At 36.1% G+C, this 18,301-nt stretch overlaps 1 protein-coding gene across 3 annotated transcripts in view; it reads left to right on the forward strand.

Annotated features, from left to right (window-relative positions):
* Positions 1-18,301, forward strand: part of grm3.L (glutamate receptor, metabotropic 3 L homeolog) — a 115,254-nt gene that overhangs the window by 71,226 nt on the left and 25,727 nt on the right. The window lies entirely within an intron of this gene.

Genomic DNA, 18,301 nt, shown 5'->3' on the forward strand with positions numbered 1-18,301 from the left:
TCAGATTTACAGAGTTTCAAATGCCAGTTTATAGAAAGGTATGTGAAGACACAATAAAGCTTGAACAAAGGTACTGGAGCATGCTTCTGGAAACATCTTCCTCATCTTTTCCTAAGGATATTGTTTGTTTTTAAACTTGTGGTTAAATTAGTGATCCTGAAAATAGAATTCAGCATAAACGGGATAGGTAAAAGCCAGGGAAGCAATTTACATTGCAAACATGGTAATACCATATTCTGGTTATTTTACGAACACTATAGCTAAAAAAAACTATGTTTTGATTTCTATAGCAGCTGTGCTAAGGGGTTGATAGGATTTTATTTCAATAAAATATTGAGTGGGGGTAATTGAATAAGAGGCAGTATAGTAATCTCAACTTCAAGTATTTTATTGTACAATAATTTAACAGGGTTGTGTAATGCCTTGTTGGCTACTATTATCCTCATATTTTAAAAGCCCCTTGTAAATGTTTACTAAACTCACTGTCATATATTAGGGACCTAATCTGCTAACAGTGTCTAAAAACAACATATCTGCACAAATCTGCATGCACAGTGACCTCTACTGACCCCCCTGTCTTGTGTGTCATTTTTCACTTGCAAAGTGAAACAAATTAAATACTAGGAGTATTTTCTCTTTTATATTTATTGTATAATGAAAATTATCTTACAGCTTCCACTTTTATGACTTTGCTGAGATGAATAGACTCATAATTGGTTATTTCTCCCCCCTTTTTGGGGGGAAAAACATTTTTTTTGTGGGGGAACAAACTCTTATTTTTTTGAGATTTATTATAACCCAAAGCTGTTAAAAGTCTGAACCGAAAAGTCCACCATCTCAAACCCGCCCAGGTCATATAGAAGTTGATGGCAGATTTCCCTTTTACACTTTGAAGATATCCTGATTTGCACTGGGTTAAATCAAGCGATTCGGGTGTCAAAATTCATACAAATTGAGTGAGAAAAAAGGGGTTTATCATGTGAAAACTCATGAATGTGATTCAATTTGAGATGCAATTCAATTCAGAAAAAGTTATCTCACGGTTTATCACGTGAAAACTCTATTGAAGTCTATGGGAAAAAACTGGAACTGAATTTAGAGAAAAGTTTTTTCTCCTCAAATAGAATCTTGTCCATGAGTTTTCACCTTTTTCTCACTGAATTGAATCTGGCCCAATATTTTGAGAGAGACAGCAAATGGACAGCAAGAAGTAGTTTTTTTGTCCATGTTATAGTGGAAAAGGAAACTAACAAATCCTGTAGAGTTTGGATGTCAGAAATTATTAGCTAGACATAGAGCTGACTGTCTGTAGACAAAATAAAACCTTTGCACTATGTGACTATTGAAACTGCATGGAAAAGATTCCTTTTATCCCTAGAGAACATAAATGGAAATCATAGCCTACAGGACATGCTTACTGATGTAGTGAGTCTTATTGTGAAATCTATAATGCTATAACTCCTCAAGGAACTGTTCTTAATGTTCATCCCAGTTACAATAAGCCAGAGTTACAAGGATTAATGCAATATACATTGGAACAATTCCTTGTAAGCTATTAGAGGAATACTTGCTTACAAAGCATTTTGCCCTAAGAAGAGGTGGTTTTATTTTAACACAATATAATTACAACATCTGAAAGCACTGGTGGGCCCCAGCGAGGATGCGCACGTTTTATTGCTAATGCTGTTGTAGATGGTTGTAATAAAGGTAGAGGGTTTGCCTGCAAGCTAGAAAACCAAATACCTGAACTGACTGAAAATGTAATGTTTCTTTCAGAACCTATACTATTTTTATTACTTTTCTTAGTTTTAATCCGTTGTAATTTTTCAGCCTATTGTTTACCTTTCCAGACCCCAGACCCCAATGATCTTGTATGCTTGCATGAGTGAGATGAACAAATCCCTAATTAATTTTCTATGATTAAGAAAGCATTAAGTATACCTGGCCTGGCCCTGTATTGATATACAAACTGTAGACCTGTGAGTGCCTTGCTTTACATGATATTCTATATCACTTTTCTGCAGTGTGCACCAAGGAATTTTCTCCAGTATGCAGGGCTGCCATCAGAAATCACGGGGCCCCGCACAACAAAATTTTCTGGGCCCCCCTCGCCACCCTTCCCTTAGTATGAAGGCCACACAAGACACAGGCATTACACAGGCATTAAAACATTAAGTGCCCCCCTACGAGTTAAAAAAATTACTTTGGTGCCCAGGCCCCTCCTACAAGTTTTGGTGTCAGGTGGTGGTTAAAGAAAAAAATCATTTGTGGCCAGGCCCCCACACATTTTAAAAATAAACAATGAGCCAGGGCCCCCACACAAATTAAAAAAAAAAAAATAGCCAGGGCCACCACACTTTTTTTTAAAAAACAACAATTAGCCAGGGCCCCCACACATCTTCAAAAAAAAAAACTAGCAAAGGGCCCCCACACATTTAAAAAAAAACAATTAGCAAGGGCCCCCACACATTTTAAAAATAAACAATGAGCCAGGGCCCCCACACATTTAAAAAAAAAAAATAGCCAGGGCCACCACACTTTTTTTTAAAAAACAACAATTAGCCAGGGCCCCCACACATCTTTAAAAAAAAAAAACTAGCAAAGGGCCCCCACACATTAAAAAAAAAAAATTAGCAAGGGCCCCCACACATTTTAAAAATAAACAATGAGCCAGGGCCCCCACACATTTAACAAAAAAAAAAAAATAGCCAGGGCCACCACATTTTTTTTTAAAAAAACAAGAATTAGCCAGGGCCCCCACACATCTTTAAAAAAAAAAAACTAGCAAAGGGCCCCCACACATTTAAAAAAAAACAATTAGCCAGGCCCCCACACATTTAAAAAACAAACAATTAGCAAGGCCCCCACACATTTCAAAAAAACAATTGGTCAGGGCCCCCACACATTTTAAAAAAAAAAAAAACAGCAAAGGCCCCCCACACATTTAAAAAAAAACTATTATCCAGGGCCCCCATACATTTAAAATAAACAAATAAACAATTGGTCAGGGCCCCCACAAGTTAAAAGAAAAAAAAAACTGCACGTACCTTAGCCAGGGAGTTCAGATGCCGGTATCTTCAGTTTCTTGTGCTCTGATTCGCCAGTGAAATGTAAATCCCGGTAAACCCGCATGGTGATTGGTTAAAGTAGAGGGGAGGTTCAAACTTCTCCCAACCAATCCGCATGTGGCTTTACCGGGACTTACATTTCATGGCGAATCAGAACACAAGAAGCCAGTCATCGGAGCTCTGATGCAGGGGCCCGGCTGTGCAAGTAAATGCAAGTAAGTGCAAGTTAATGCAGCACGGCCGGGCCCCCCTTAACTCCCCAAACCACCAGGGCCCGGGACAACAGTCCCCCCTGTACCCCCCTGATGGCGGCCCTGCCAGTATGCATATATATATAGTGTACAGGACTCCAGGGGTGGGTCCTGGATGAAAGTTAAATTTCCCCTTTATTCAGGTACCTGGAGGGTGCACAGCAGCAGTGCAGGAGTTAAGAGAGCCCTGAGAGTTCAGGAAGGGAGTTGGTAGACACGTGAAGTCTGCACAAGAGAAGTGTGTTTGGAAACCACTCTCCTGACTGGGAATGAAAAGCTTTGCAAGGCTGGGTGAGCCTGATCTCTGAATGGGAAAATGAACTGTTTTCTTTCAAATCTGCTGTGCATGAAAGTGACTGTTACTTTATGCTGAAGACTATATTTAAGTTGACTTATTTTACCTGCTGAGGATACAGCTTGTTTAAGTTGTTATCGTTACCTGCCAGTGACGGAACTAGGTGGGGGCGGGCCCTGGTGCGGGCTGTGCAGCCGTGCCCGCCCCACACCCTAGTCCGTGCGGCGCTGCAGCCGAATCTAGCCAGTGTGACTGCCGGGGGGCCCTGCGGGGGTGCGGGCCCTGGCCCAATTGCACCCCCTGCTCCCCCGGTAGTTACGCCACTGTTACCTGCTGAAGATACAGCTTGTTTGTTTGAATAAGGAATAAAAGGACATTTATTCTACTACTGTGTTGTAGTGCATGGGCAATCCCACTCCTCCTGAACTTTACAATATATATATATACAATTAGGTAAAGTTTACCATACAACTGGCTTCAACACTTGGAACCCAGAACTTGCGCTAAGTGCTGGCATATGAGCAAACAGAACCTCACAATACACTTCTACTTGGCACACCAGAAAAATATCTCTTTTAAAAAGGAGAGTTTTTATGAGAACATTTGTACTTTTTATATTTGCAAGGCATCCAGTGTAATATATATTGTATTAAAAATGACAACATAAAAATCATGACAGTATACCTTTAATATAGCCTCACTGCCGGCCATTGGTCATCGGGGACGATCTTGCTTCCCAAGTTACCAATGTTCTGTGATATCTGACCTATAGCTATGTATATTTTAAGAACATTTATTTGTATTAACAAACAAAATGATAAAAATCAATAATGATTCAAAATTTTATAGAGGAAAAAATATCACACATGCGTCTACTTTTCTGCTATGTTGTTTCAGCATCTCTCAGGAGCCTTTATTTGCTTCAGGAGGCATTTAGACTGACATCTGAGACTACAGTGATTAGAAGTCTCATTGTGGAAGAGTCTGCTTTATGGTGCATACACAGTTTTGATTTGCTTGACACAAAGATGTGTGTTATTTATTTTAGCTTAACTAGAAATGTATGCTGAAGAGTTATCATAACCATTGCACAAATGGCACACAGCACTCTACGGTAAAGCTATTTTGTTTAAATTAAACAGTTCTATTCTTTGAACTAGAAGCATTACCAAATAACTAGATTAGTGGATTAATTAAAGTGAGTCAATGTTAGTTTTATGGTTTTTAATTACCTGAACATTAGAAATAAAAGGAAATAAAACTACATATAGCTGTTATATTTGTCATCATCCAGTCTGGTGTGATACACAGCTAATACATTGGAGTGGAATATGATACAATCAAGAACAATCATACCCAGATTACTGTGTTTTGGAAATTCAGCCTTGTTGCATTTACAAGTTAAAAAACATCCGCTACATTAAGGATGATTATTAACATATATTTTTAGATTGCTAATATATTCCTCAGATCTGTACAAAAAATGGATTTATACAAAGAACATATAGCATTACTTACATAGTGACTAGTAAAAGTCTACAAGTCTAACAGTCAGTTATATTATGCAGGGTTGGTTGTTTCTATTATTCTCCAAATTGTATATAGAATATCATATACAGTACAGATATTGGACCCATTATCTGGAAACCCATTATCCAGAAAGCTCAGAATCACAGAGAGGCCTATTCCCATAGATTCCTTTGTATTCAAATAATCCAGATTTTTTTTTAAATGATTTCCCTTTTCTCTGTTATAATACAAATCTGTTATCCAGAAAACCCCAGGTCCTGAGCATTCTAGATAACAGGTCCCATACCTGTCTTCCGTTATAAAAATATTGTTGTATCTATTCACTGAGTAAAAGAAAAAATTAGAGGGTAAATATAATTGTGATGTGAAAACAGTGTGATAACTATTAACTGAAGTTAATGAACAAATCCCTTAATAAGAAGGTCCTTATTTTTACTTTATAAAGGTTCAGGGCCACCAAACATTACTTTTTAAGACTTACCATAAAAAAGAACATTGGCCAGAAAATACTTTTCTTGGATCTTTTTCCTTCAACACCTATAATAAAAAAATGTCCTCATAAAGTCCTGAAAAAAATAGGTGGAATGTGTAAAGAACACAGAAGATGTTACAACCAAGGAGTTTGCATTTGAGTTGTATATGTGCCTTCAATTTATTAAGAGTACTGTCTAGAAGTTATACTGGAATCCTCTCACATTAGCAAACAAAATAGTATTTAATCTAAAAATACTGCAAAATATTGTGTCCTTGTTTCTCTTATCCTCTCCAGACTTCACTACAGTTACACAAATTTTAATCATTTGCATTTGCTACAATGCAGACAACTACCTCAACCTGATACTCCTTCTCTCTACACTGTATTAATGGTGTCCAAATTTATCTCAATATCGGCTGCTACAAACTCCGATCTAAGCCGCTCGGGTTTTTAATGCTTATTTATTATTACATTTTCTCAAAAATTACCTTTGCAGGAAAAGCTCAGATTTTCACGATTTTTTCCCCGAAAATTTTGAAATTGCCTGAAAACCCCCGACACAACCAAAAATCAATGGGACAGTTCCCATTGACTTTTATCCAACCAACAGGTTTCAGATGCTGTGTTTTTATATTCGGGCTTTTTAGCCCTCCTGGTTTTATAAATTCCGAAAAACTCGTGATTTTTTTTAAAAGCCTATTGTAAAACAAAAAATGCTGAATTTTTCGGATTTCGGGTATTTTCGGGTATTCAAGTTTAGTAAATAACACCAGTTGATACATTTCTAAGAATCCCATAGGAATGAATAGAAAGTGGGTGAGCTTTAAAATGGTGAGCTCTAATCTAAGATTTTGATTAATCTGCCCCTTAGACTTAAGGAAGAAGATTTTTTTTAAGTCAAACTGATTGAAAAAAAAAAACTACTTTCACAGTCCATATAAGAATGTTTTTCCCTCCTTCTGTCCTCACATTCTAGATAAAAATATGTTTTCCTCTTACATGCCTGAATTAAGTAGGCAGTAATTGAATTATTTAAAATTGAAGTTTACAAAGAGGATATTTACTGGCATAAGTGTTTAAATAATAATCTTGAATTTAACATACTGTAGTTGTGTTTATTTTAGAGCAGTACATAAGACTCTGTGGAATTAGATGTCATCTTGTGTAACAATGGTGCATGCAATGGTCTAGAATTGATTTGTTGTTGATGCCACTCTTGGTTTTCCTGGGACATAGGTGCTTAGTTACTTGTTGTGTCCTTCATAATCCTGTCCCTAGACAAACAAATATCCAGAATGCCTTTACACCTCTGATGTACATTCATAGTGATGTGTTGATACACCTGGAGGGCAGATCGAGCTGGTCTGAGTCATTCAATATGCTTTCATTGTTATTTTAAACATTCCTACTTCAGAATTTCTTTAATAAAAAACAATGGCACTTAAAATATCAAATTTACCTTTTTTCTACAAGAATGTTTATTGCATGATGGCATTGAGGGGCTAATTACTTTTTTTAGGGCTCTTTTTTACAAGTGCATTGTTTGTCCTGTAAATCTTGGCTATATTGTTCTGGCGCTGTGTGCATAAAAATTCTGTATAGGAGGCACTTATTTTATCAGGACTACATGTTGTAAGTAAGGATGGCAAAATAAGATGCCTGAGTAATTGTATGTGTGTGTATGTGCAACCATATCTTTATAAAAAAATTATATATAATCATTTATTGGGGGTAATATTAAATTGTTCATCAACTAACAATATTCAAAAGTTGAAGTATTAGACAGTTTGTCATCATATCAAATTATGGAATTTTTTTGGGATAATAAAAGCAACATTGGTTTTATAGAACGTTGATGTTTGCAAACACATTTTCTTGTTATTCATAACAAAGTAGAATTATAGATGATGAGAAATTTGCAAAGGCATGCATATCCACATAAACAAATAACTCTTTGGAATTCAACGTGTATTGTAAATGAATAAAGGGATCAGACACCCTTACACTTTATTGACAGGCACATCCTTAGTAATATGGACACCTAAGTGGGTCCTTATGGGGGCCTTGTGCTTATGTAACCCCTGTAGTTCTCACAGTGGATGCTAGATGGCACTGTGGCATAGCATAAAAGGCTTGAAAACCATGAGGTGCAGCAGAGGTTAGGGGTGGTGGAACTCAGTCTGAGTCTAGTAAAGTGATAGCTATACCCTTTAATAGATCACTCTAGGAGTGATAGATAGGGTATGTAGATGAGCAGCTCAAAGCTCCGACGAAGATATTAGAGGGATTAAGATCCCAGGTATTACTGACCACATAGTAGGGCCTAAGTGTTAGACTCAGGGAAGTACGTAGTTCCACTACGTAGTTCCACCTAAGGTAATCCTGAAGATTGGGGAAATACCTTCTCACAAGCTGCATAACTCTCTGCCGTGTATTCTGTGCTCTCATTCTATGTTTGGTACAGTGAGTATACCTTGTTATATTGGTTGATCTATGGTTATTCTATGTTCCATACTCCCCTGTGAACTCTGGTTTTGGTTAATAAATTCAGTTTATGGTTTAAGCAAAATAAAACCACTGGTGCCCAATCTCTTGTGCATTGCACACGATTACAGTTGTACTACACCCTGCCTCCACCTCGTTGCCTACATCTGTGTAAAAAAGAGTCTCATGGGTGGTATTACCCCACACGGACAGTAGCTAGAACTGACAACAGTAAAGTCAGTTTATTATAGCGCTACAAAAGCAATTCTCAAGATTTGGATTAAAGAGGAAAATAAGGTTTTGGATTTGATATAAAATTCAGCTTATTATTCATTATTAGGAAAATGTTTGTTTTTAAAATTTAAACAGGCTATTCAGGTCAGGGTTCTGTACATTAAAGTGGCATGTGACCTTCATGTATTGCGTGGTGGGATTTTCTGCTTCCTTCTGTATTTAATGAATCTCGATACACAAATCAGCTGCACAGTATGTAGTGCTGCATGCTTCATTTTTAGATTGGAACTTGTAGGCAGATGTATAAAACATTTTCAAACATTAAGTTAAAACTCATTTAAAGTTAAAGCTATTAAAGAGCGGATTTAAATTTATTGACTTCAGTCCACTTTCACCATCTGTCCTTTTAAACAGAAGAAATAAATTAAAGGAATATTTCAAAGTAATGCAGCAGATTTATGGGACATGCTCATTCTGTTGCCTTGGTTATCTCACTCTTTGTTAGAAAGATGGGTTAGCAGTAGCTTGGAAGTGAAATGCTGCATCTGTTTCTTCTGGAACTGTTTATTAGGGAAGGATTTCAGTTTCAGATTAGGCGTTAGGGAGACACAAAGCTTTTATTTGCTTAATTGTACTTAAATTAGTGTTTGCCTCTTGCAGTGATGTTTATCTAATTACTGTTTCCTGTTTATTATTCAGTCAGAGAATCTAGGCCGGTAGTGAGCATCAGTGACTGGAGTAAAATCATTTAAACTGAAATAGCAAGATTGATACAGCAACTGGGCAGGAAATATAGTCACACTTATAAGTATGGTTTAGAGATTTAAAAAAAGTGTAGCTTTCAGCTATGCTATGTTTTACGGGTTAACAGCTTGTGCAGCCACATGAGACATTTCAACTGGAAACTTTTGTACCAAGTGATCAATAAACTGGCAAAGATAAATACATGCCAAATGGCATTTTAGCACATTTTTAATACTGCTTTTCCACCAATACTACATGATATTTCTCCAGTTTATGGGAAATATAAACTATTATAACTATAGTGCAAAATCATGATTATGATATAATGTATTACAATTGCAGTACAATACTTCTCCTATACGTGACTGAATTATAGCATACGAGGAGCATCTTTATTTTAAAGATTTCAATTCAAATATATGTGTGAAAACTGCCATGTTTGTTCTTTGGCTGAGCTACAGTAACTTTGAAAAGTTCTTAATGAGAGATAGTAGTGATGCCATTTATTTATTGCCTATTATCATAGGGAATATCTTTTGTAGAAAATAGCTCTGCCGTTGTAAGCAGCACCATTAATATGAAAGTATAAATGCAAATATGCAAAATAGAGTGTTCTTTGAATAAGTTAAACAAGGTTATGTTTAAGAACACAGGGATATATACATAGTTTTGTCCTACAAGTTCCTTTGGTTTTGTTTTGATAGTTGGGGCTGTGTGTTGTTTTTCTTTTTGCCCTGTACCCAGTTGCTTTGGGCAACAGAAATCTCTTATTGTGCTCATTGTATGGCTACCTACTTTCAATATCAAGTGTTTCTTTGCTAGTACATCTTACTTTTTAGCTATTTTAAATCAGTTTTTTTCTATAATGGTTTTAATTCAAATTTAAGGGGTGGATTTATTAAAGTTCAAATTGTATTTAACCTGAAAAATTCATGTTTCCATTGGTATTTTTCAGTCAAAACTTGAATTTTCAGGTTAAAAATAAAAACTTGAATTTTTCGAGTTTTTGTAAAAACTTTTTCGAGATTTATTATACCCTGAAGTTAGAAATAGCTCAAATCCAAAATACTTCAGCTAAAGCTTGTCAAGGTCATTTAAAAGTCAATGGCAGAGGTCCCTTGAACCATTTGAAGATATTAATAACCTTCATGATGCTTGAGTTCTTTTTAGTGTGTTTCCCATGGAAACACGATTAATTTGAGAAATTCAAGGTTTTTTCCATGGAAAACTCAAGTTGATAGAAAGGGTTATCACACTCCTCATTTCAAGTTTCTTTCTGCTATAGCAGATGTTCCATAATGTTCCATAATGTGAAAGACTTTATATATTTCATTATGCAACACATAGGGGCAGATTTACTAAGGGTCGAATATCGAGGGTTAATTAACCCTCGATATTCGACTAGGAACTAAAATCGTTCGACTTCGAATATCGAAGTCGAATGATTTAGCGCTAATCCTACGATCGAACGATCGAAGGATTATTCGTTCGATCGAACGATTAAATCCTTCGAATCTAACGATTCGAAGGATTTTAATACAACGATCGAAGGAATATCCTTCGATCAAAAAAACGCAGGCAAGCCTATGGGGACCTTCCCCATAGGCTAACATTGACTTCGGTAGCTTTTAGCTGCCGAAGTAGGGGGTCGAAGTTTTTCTTAAAGAGACAGTACTTCGACTATCGAATGGTCGAATAGTCGAACGATTTTTAGTTCGAATCGTTCGATTCGAAGTCGAAGTAGTAGTCGAAGGTCGAAGTAGCCCATTCGATGGTCGAAGTAGCCAAAAAAACACTTCGAAATTCGAAGTTTTTTTAATTCGAATCCTTCACTCGAGCTTTGTAAATGTGCCCCATACTGTCTTTGCCATGTTGGATAAGCCATTTTTACTGTGCATGCTTTATTGCCTGGTTAATAGGCTGTATTCTATTATAACAATAAACAGTTTGAGAGATGAAACAAAGTTAATTGCATACATTCATCTGTGAAATTCCTTTCAGCATATTTTATAAAACATGTGACCTACTCTTTTATTCATAATGTCATTTTAACTTAGTTTTTATTTTTATATAAAAGACAACATATATTATATATAATTTACTAGGTATGCAAATGCAGTTTTAGTAATGATTTCCACACTTAACAAGGTACTATTATGTCTCTGTTGCTCAAAGAAATCTGATTTGTGAATGGTACACGTGTATCACATCTTCGACACGGAATGATCTGCCTGTGTTCCTTATTGCTTAAGTAATATGATTTGAGCAGTAACAATTTGCATTTTGGAAGATCATCATGCTACTGCTAACTGCTTCTTGTAACCAAGCAACCAAAGACTTTATTAGGTTTTGAACCTTTTATAGGTGGGAGCCAGATTAACTCTAAAAGCTACAGCAAAATTAATAATTTATTACTAAAGCAAATATATATATATATATATATATATGTATATATATATATTTCTTATTAAACAAAGGTTAAAAGTAAAAAAAAAATAAACATACATTATATTCTGCTGGTAGAAGATTTAAAAATCAGTTACTGTTAAAGTATTATAGGGGAAGGAGCAAAAGTGTAACATTTTTATTGCACAGAAGAAAATCTCACTGTTATAAAATAAATCATGGTGACACATTATTAAAAAAAGCACATACATTTATCTGTGGGTATAGGGCTCAAATCCTTGCTGTGTATATTCTGTCCTGAGAAACCATCTATGTTTAAATTTTTCAGATTCAAAGTTTATTATTATTAATAATAATAATAATAATAATTTGTTTAGACTTCAAACTAGTTCAACCAACTTTTCAGTTTCAATATCAATTCAAGTGAATAGTCTTGTTCAGGTGCAGTTTTGTTTTAGAACAAAAAACGAATTTTTAAATTCTAACCACATCAGGCAGATTGCTGGTGGGTAGCTATGCATTGGTTGCAACTTATATTAGAAAATTAGCCTTTAAAATGTTGTGCCATTTATATTTTCCACTCTGTGTTGATTTATAAGGTAACATTAAACAATTAAAAGTACCTTGTAAACAGTAAAATTGCAAAATATATTTTCTTGTCAAAATAATCATAAAACGATCCGTCTATTTTTTATATATAATTTGAACTTCCCCTTAAGGGCGTTACTGGTGGCAGCTTTTGTTCTTTACAAGTCATTTTTGAATATCATCCTTCCTGTAATATGTCTGCTGTCAGGATATTGGCAAAGTGACCGTGGCAGATAATTTGACATTGTTACTATCCCAGGCTGCACAGATATTGTTTTATAATTTTCATGCATATTTTTTGTAGTTTGGTATTTTGTACCAATTATATATTAATCATATGATAATTGCTTATTGTGACATTACATTATCAGTGCTGAGCAGTATATTACACCATAATAGAGATGTAGAGCACAAGATCCCAAAGCACACTGTTCTAGAAATGGAACAGTTATTATGCATTAATGTGAGACAATTATTTTTTTTTGGTATGCAACACCAAAGAAGACATCGTATGTTGTTTAAAAGCTTACTCTGTCGTCCTCAAGCTTCTAAAGCCTAACAACATGCAAAATAAAATCTTCATGACCTATGATAGCATCTATGAACCCTATAAATAAAACCTTTTTAACTCTTTACAGCACTGTATTGGGCGAGTAGTGTGAAAATTGAGCTAGCAATACAATAAGCTACAGGGGAAAAAATACACATTAATAGGCAATAGGGCATGATGTCTGAAAATGTTCACATCTTCTGCAAATCTTGATTTGCTGCATATCTTCCCTGAGATAAAGTTTAGCGTATAGTATTAAAAAGTCCACCAAGTTAATACTTTTGCCTAGCAAAACCTACCAACCTAACTGGGTTTTTTTTGGGATGTGCATACAAGGGGTGTGCACAAAACGTTTGGTACAGTCCCAAGATTTCTGATGGCAGACAAACATAACTTTGTACTTGATTATTTCTGATGACCCCTAAGCTTCTCAACAGCTGCTCATAGTCCACTAAACATGATCTTGATGTTCATCTTCTTGAGTGTTTTTAACCTTCAAAAGAACCAAGATGATGAGCTCCTGTGGACATTTCAAAATCCTGTATCATTATTCTTATAGGGATGTTAAACTTCTCTGGTCATGCAGTAAGTTCAATCCATAAAATACACCGTTTCTAGCTATAACCATTTTTTGGCTTTATTTCTCTTTTAATACGTAAAGGTGATGTTCTATCACAAATATATGTCAGCCAGCAAAAGTGAATTCAAAATTAGTTTAAAACAAGACATGGATGTGCTTTTGCAGAATTGATGTTTATCTCCTCAATAACAGAGCTGTAGTCTAAAATACCTTTTTAAAATAAATTGTTGTCGAATGCAAATTAAATTACCTTATCTTATAGAAATGTCACCCCCGCAAAAACGATGTGAGCCTGTAGAATCATGCATGTTGCATTATTAGTTGCATTGCTAATTGTAATCACTCTGTTGATTACAAGCTTTTTAAGTCTTCCTATGTAAGGTGAAATATTGACTTTTGCATACATGAAAATCACAACAATCATAAATAATCATAGTACAATTTTCTGCTACTTCAGTTGACTATATATTAACAGAGACAAAACTAACTAGGTTGATGAATCAAGCAATTTAATTAATTTACACTTATTTGGAATAATATTTTCCAGAGTAGATTTAAGACAATTTCCAAACTACAAAATATTCATGAAAGAAGTACACCACTACAGGAGATCAACAGAGCAAACATGTATGTACATGCATTTAATCATATATTTTGCTCAAAGGAAAGCTGCTCGTTCTAACTAACTAACAGAAACATTTATGTTAATAGAGGTGTTGCATTTTGAAAGAATTTTAATACATGCATATTCCACATTTTATCTAATGAGGTCACAACCCCCGCATTAGAGCCTCTCTAATGTAGTAGCTGCTGCCAGATGTGTATGCTGACTCCTCCAAATATATCAAGATATAGCTAACACTCCCAGTCCCACTCTCCAGTCTCTTCTGTGCTCCTTTCCCCTGTGACTGATGAGGAATTTTCAAAAATGTTGGCTTCCTCTCACCTTACTACTTGCCCACTTGATCAAATTCCTTCCAAACTTCTCCACAATGCCAATCTCTGTCTAATCAAAGCCTTAACTCATCTATTTAATCTCTTGCTCTCAACTCAAGTCTTTCTTTCTCAAACATGCTCTTGTCACCCCCATTCTAAAAAAAATCTCTCTGCTACCTTTCATCTCTAAACTACTTGAGTGCCTAGTTTACAACCGACTAAAGCTATTTCTCTCTGGACCCCTACAATCTGGTTTTAGGCAACAACACTCCACTGAAACTGCCCTTATTCAACTAACTAATGACCTTTTAACAGCAAAAGCCAACAACCACTTCTCACACTAATATTTTGATCTCTCAGCTGCATTTGGCACTGTGAATCATTCTCACCTCTTCCAATCTTTCCATTCGCTTGGCCTTTGTGATACAGCCCTGTCCTGGTTCTCTTCTTAACTCACTAATCTCCTACAATGGAGTATTATATTCTCCCCTACTTCTTTCAGTTGGGGTTCCTCGAGGCTCTGTTGTCTCTCTTATTTTCTCTCAATACTTTCTTCCTCGGCAAACTAATCAACTCATATGGTTTCCAATACCACCTCTATGCTGATGATACCAAGATCTACCTCTCCTCTCTCAACACAGAGCTCTTAACTGGGGTCTCCTGCTACTTGGATGTCACAACAATACCTAAATGAAACCTTTCTAAAACAGAAATGGTTCTCTTTCCCCCAACTATAACACCTGTATCATACCTGAAGTATCTATCATAGTTAACAATTCCACTATCACCCAGTCTCCCCAGGTCTGGCGCCTTGGGGTTATCCTAGATTCTGCCCTGTCATTCAATCCTCATATCCAGTCATTGATTAAATCATGTCACTTTCACCTAAGAAACATAACCAAAATACAATCATTTATCACCCAAGATGCCGCCAACTTTCTAATTTACTTTCACTTTATATCACATCTAGACTACTGTAACTCTCTATTAATTGGCCATAATGAACACTGCCGCCAGGCTTATGCACATCAGCAACCATCCCTCCTCTGCCATGCTACTCTGCCAATCCCTGCACTGGCTTCCACTACCTTTCAGAATAAAATTCAAACTTATGACCCTGACATACAAAACATGACATACAAAACACTTCATAACTCTGCCCCTCCCTACATCTCTGAACTCATCTCTAGATACTCACCCAACCACTTACTACGCTCCTCTACTGACCTGCTTCTCATTCCTCCTTTAAGACTTTACCCCTCCTCTGGAATTCTCTCCCGCAGTCTGTCTGATTTTCAAAAGATCTCTTAAGGGTCAAGGTACACAGGCAGATTCGGGGAGATTAGTCGCCCTTTGACAAATCTCCTCTTTTTGAGGCGACTAATCTCCCCACACTGCCTCCCCTGCCTTCCCGAAGGCTAAAATGTGGGATGGCACTTGGAGCGATTTGTTTTCCGAAATGGATATTTGTCTTGCGCAGAATCTCCTGAATCTGCCTGTGTGCCCTGACCCTAAAACATACTTTTTTTTAGAGAAGCCTACCCTCACTCTGTTTAGCTACCACATGCAATAACATATGCTTCATCTCTCACCTACTCATTCCCTTTGCCTTTTCAATTGTAAGCTCTTTTGCACATGGTTTCCCTACCTTTTGTACCAGTACCGGTCATTATGTATGTAACTCTGTATGTTCTATGTATGTAATTTACATGATTTCTCTGTAAAAACACATTAGTTTTACAGCCAGTGCCAGGCCTAGTCAGCAAAATACATCGCCGCACCCACATGCAAGCTGCAAGGAAGCGCATGTGCACAAGAGCGGCAAGTGCGCATGCGCAGAAGACGGCAAACTGCCTAGAATTGCTGTCACAGCTCTGAGCATAGTGGTCCGAGCTAGGGGAAGGCATCAGGAGAGGTACGTGCATTGTGCCCCTGTGACTTTGCACCCTAGGCACATGCATCTTCTGCCTACCCCTAGTTCCGGGCCCTGTTTACAGCACTGCACAATATGTTGGCTCTCTAAAAATATATGTTAATAATAATAATAATCCCTTTTTTTTACAATTTACCACCTCCAAAAGCTTAAACATACTAAAAAAGTATTGAATTAGTCCACAAAAATTGCATACTTTATTTAGTGGTATCCACCAATTTTATTCTGTTTTGTAGCATATAGATATCAGAAGAATAAAGGTTAAAATAGCTTAATTTATTCACAGAGCACATTAAATCAATTTTTCAATAAAAATTGCCTCTCCATATCACTGCTTGATATTATTTGAAAACTCGTCAGACTGCACCAAGGAGAATGATTTTTTTTTAAATTAAATACACAGATCATCCACACAACAAAATGTGTTCTTTTTACAGGATCTTCATTTGTTTCCGTTTGTTTTAGAAATTAAAACATTAGGAAGATTCATGGATAATTAAGCACAAATCACATATTTTATGCCAGCCTCTGCTACTTTTAGAACTGATTATAAGGTAATATGTGCAATGGTATTTTATTTATGCCAGCAGATTACAGGAAACTAGGTTCACTAGAGGAAAACTCAAGCTGAAGGCTGTTATTTGTGATCTTGAAAATAATATGTAGTCTCTTCTTGCAATCACATCCCAAACCCCTACCTAATACATTGTTCAGCCTTCAGCAACCAAACTTATCAGAAATTCATCTGCTGTTTCCAAGCCTGAGGCTGTAAGATAGGATGGCTCACCATGGTTGTTCTGAATCACTAAAGCTAAAAATTTAGTAATATAGTATTTTATCCATTTTACGCTTTCAGAGCACAGAGACAATCCTCCACATTTAATATAATATCTAGTCTATCTACTTGTCTACTTGAATATTTTAAATAAATCTTTGTGGTTTGCAGCAATATATTTAATGTAAAAGGAACATAGCCAAAAATAAGTTAGGTTTAGAAATATATATATATATATATATAAAATGATATTTTAATCAGTTCTGTATTGCTGCGTAATGCTATGTAACAGAGGTAAATAGAGCATAGAGGCAGATGAGAAGAAAAACTTTGGAGGCATATAAATAAAAAGTGCAGCTCTTGCTCAATGTCTAGTTACCTGTATAAACGTATCTGCAAAAAACATTTGCTGGTTGATATGGGTTACTACAAGTGGAATAAATGTAGAGAGAGATATTACATTGCCCCAAAGACAGAATGAAAAGTGGAGTATTAAAAGGTGCAACATTTGCTGTAGTTCTAGTAAACAGCAGCAACCATTCTGCAGTTATTATTTACTGGTATGATGTTCGAAAGTAAATGTCTTTGTAGCTATGGTTTATTAAAAATGGAGCAAACTTACATAGAGGGTAATGGTGTACTGATATATGGTGGATCATTCAGGATGGACCATTTGCATTTAAAAATTAATTTCACTATAGAGAGAATGTTGTATAGCTCCATATGACATATACTAAATGGTTAGGACTGTGCTGACTGAGAAGCTTAAGTACACCGCAGCCATATTGTATGACTAGATATCACACATTTGAATTGAGGGCAGGGCTGTTTTAACACAATAAGAAGGCATTTAAGAAATCTGCACCAATATCGGTGTCAAAGTTTGGTGCCACTACAAATGTAGTGGTGTTACATGTAAGCTTCATTGATGTATGCCACCATTAACTCTGGGAAGAAGAAATAAAGAAAATACCGTTTTCCCATTAGGTACAGATTTATCAAAGATTAAGATAGCTCACTTATCTAAATGACTAACTCCTATGGGAATGGTAAATGATACTGTCATGGGAAAACATGTTTTTATTAAAATACATCAGTTAATAGTGCAGCTCCAGCAGAATTCTGCACTGAAATCCTTTTTTTTTTTTTCAAAAAGCAAACTGATTTTTTTATATTTAATTTTGAAATGTGACATGGGGCTAGACATATTGTCAGTTTCTTAGGAGCCCCCATCATATGACTTGTGCTTTGATTAACTTCAGTCACTCTTTACTCCTGTACTGCAATTTTGAGTGATATCGCCCCTCCCCCCCAGCAGTCTAACAACTGAACAATGGGAAGATAAATAGATAGCAGCTCCCTAACACAAGATAACAGCTCCATGATAGATCTAAGGACAACACTCAATAGCAAAAATCCAGGTCCCACTATGACACCTTCAGTTACACTGAG

This window comes from Xenopus laevis, chromosome 3L, assembly GCF_017654675.1.
Source record: "Xenopus laevis strain J_2021 chromosome 3L, Xenopus_laevis_v10.1, whole genome shotgun sequence".
In the NCBI taxonomy this organism is placed as follows: Eukaryota; Metazoa; Chordata; class Amphibia; order Anura; family Pipidae; genus Xenopus; species Xenopus laevis.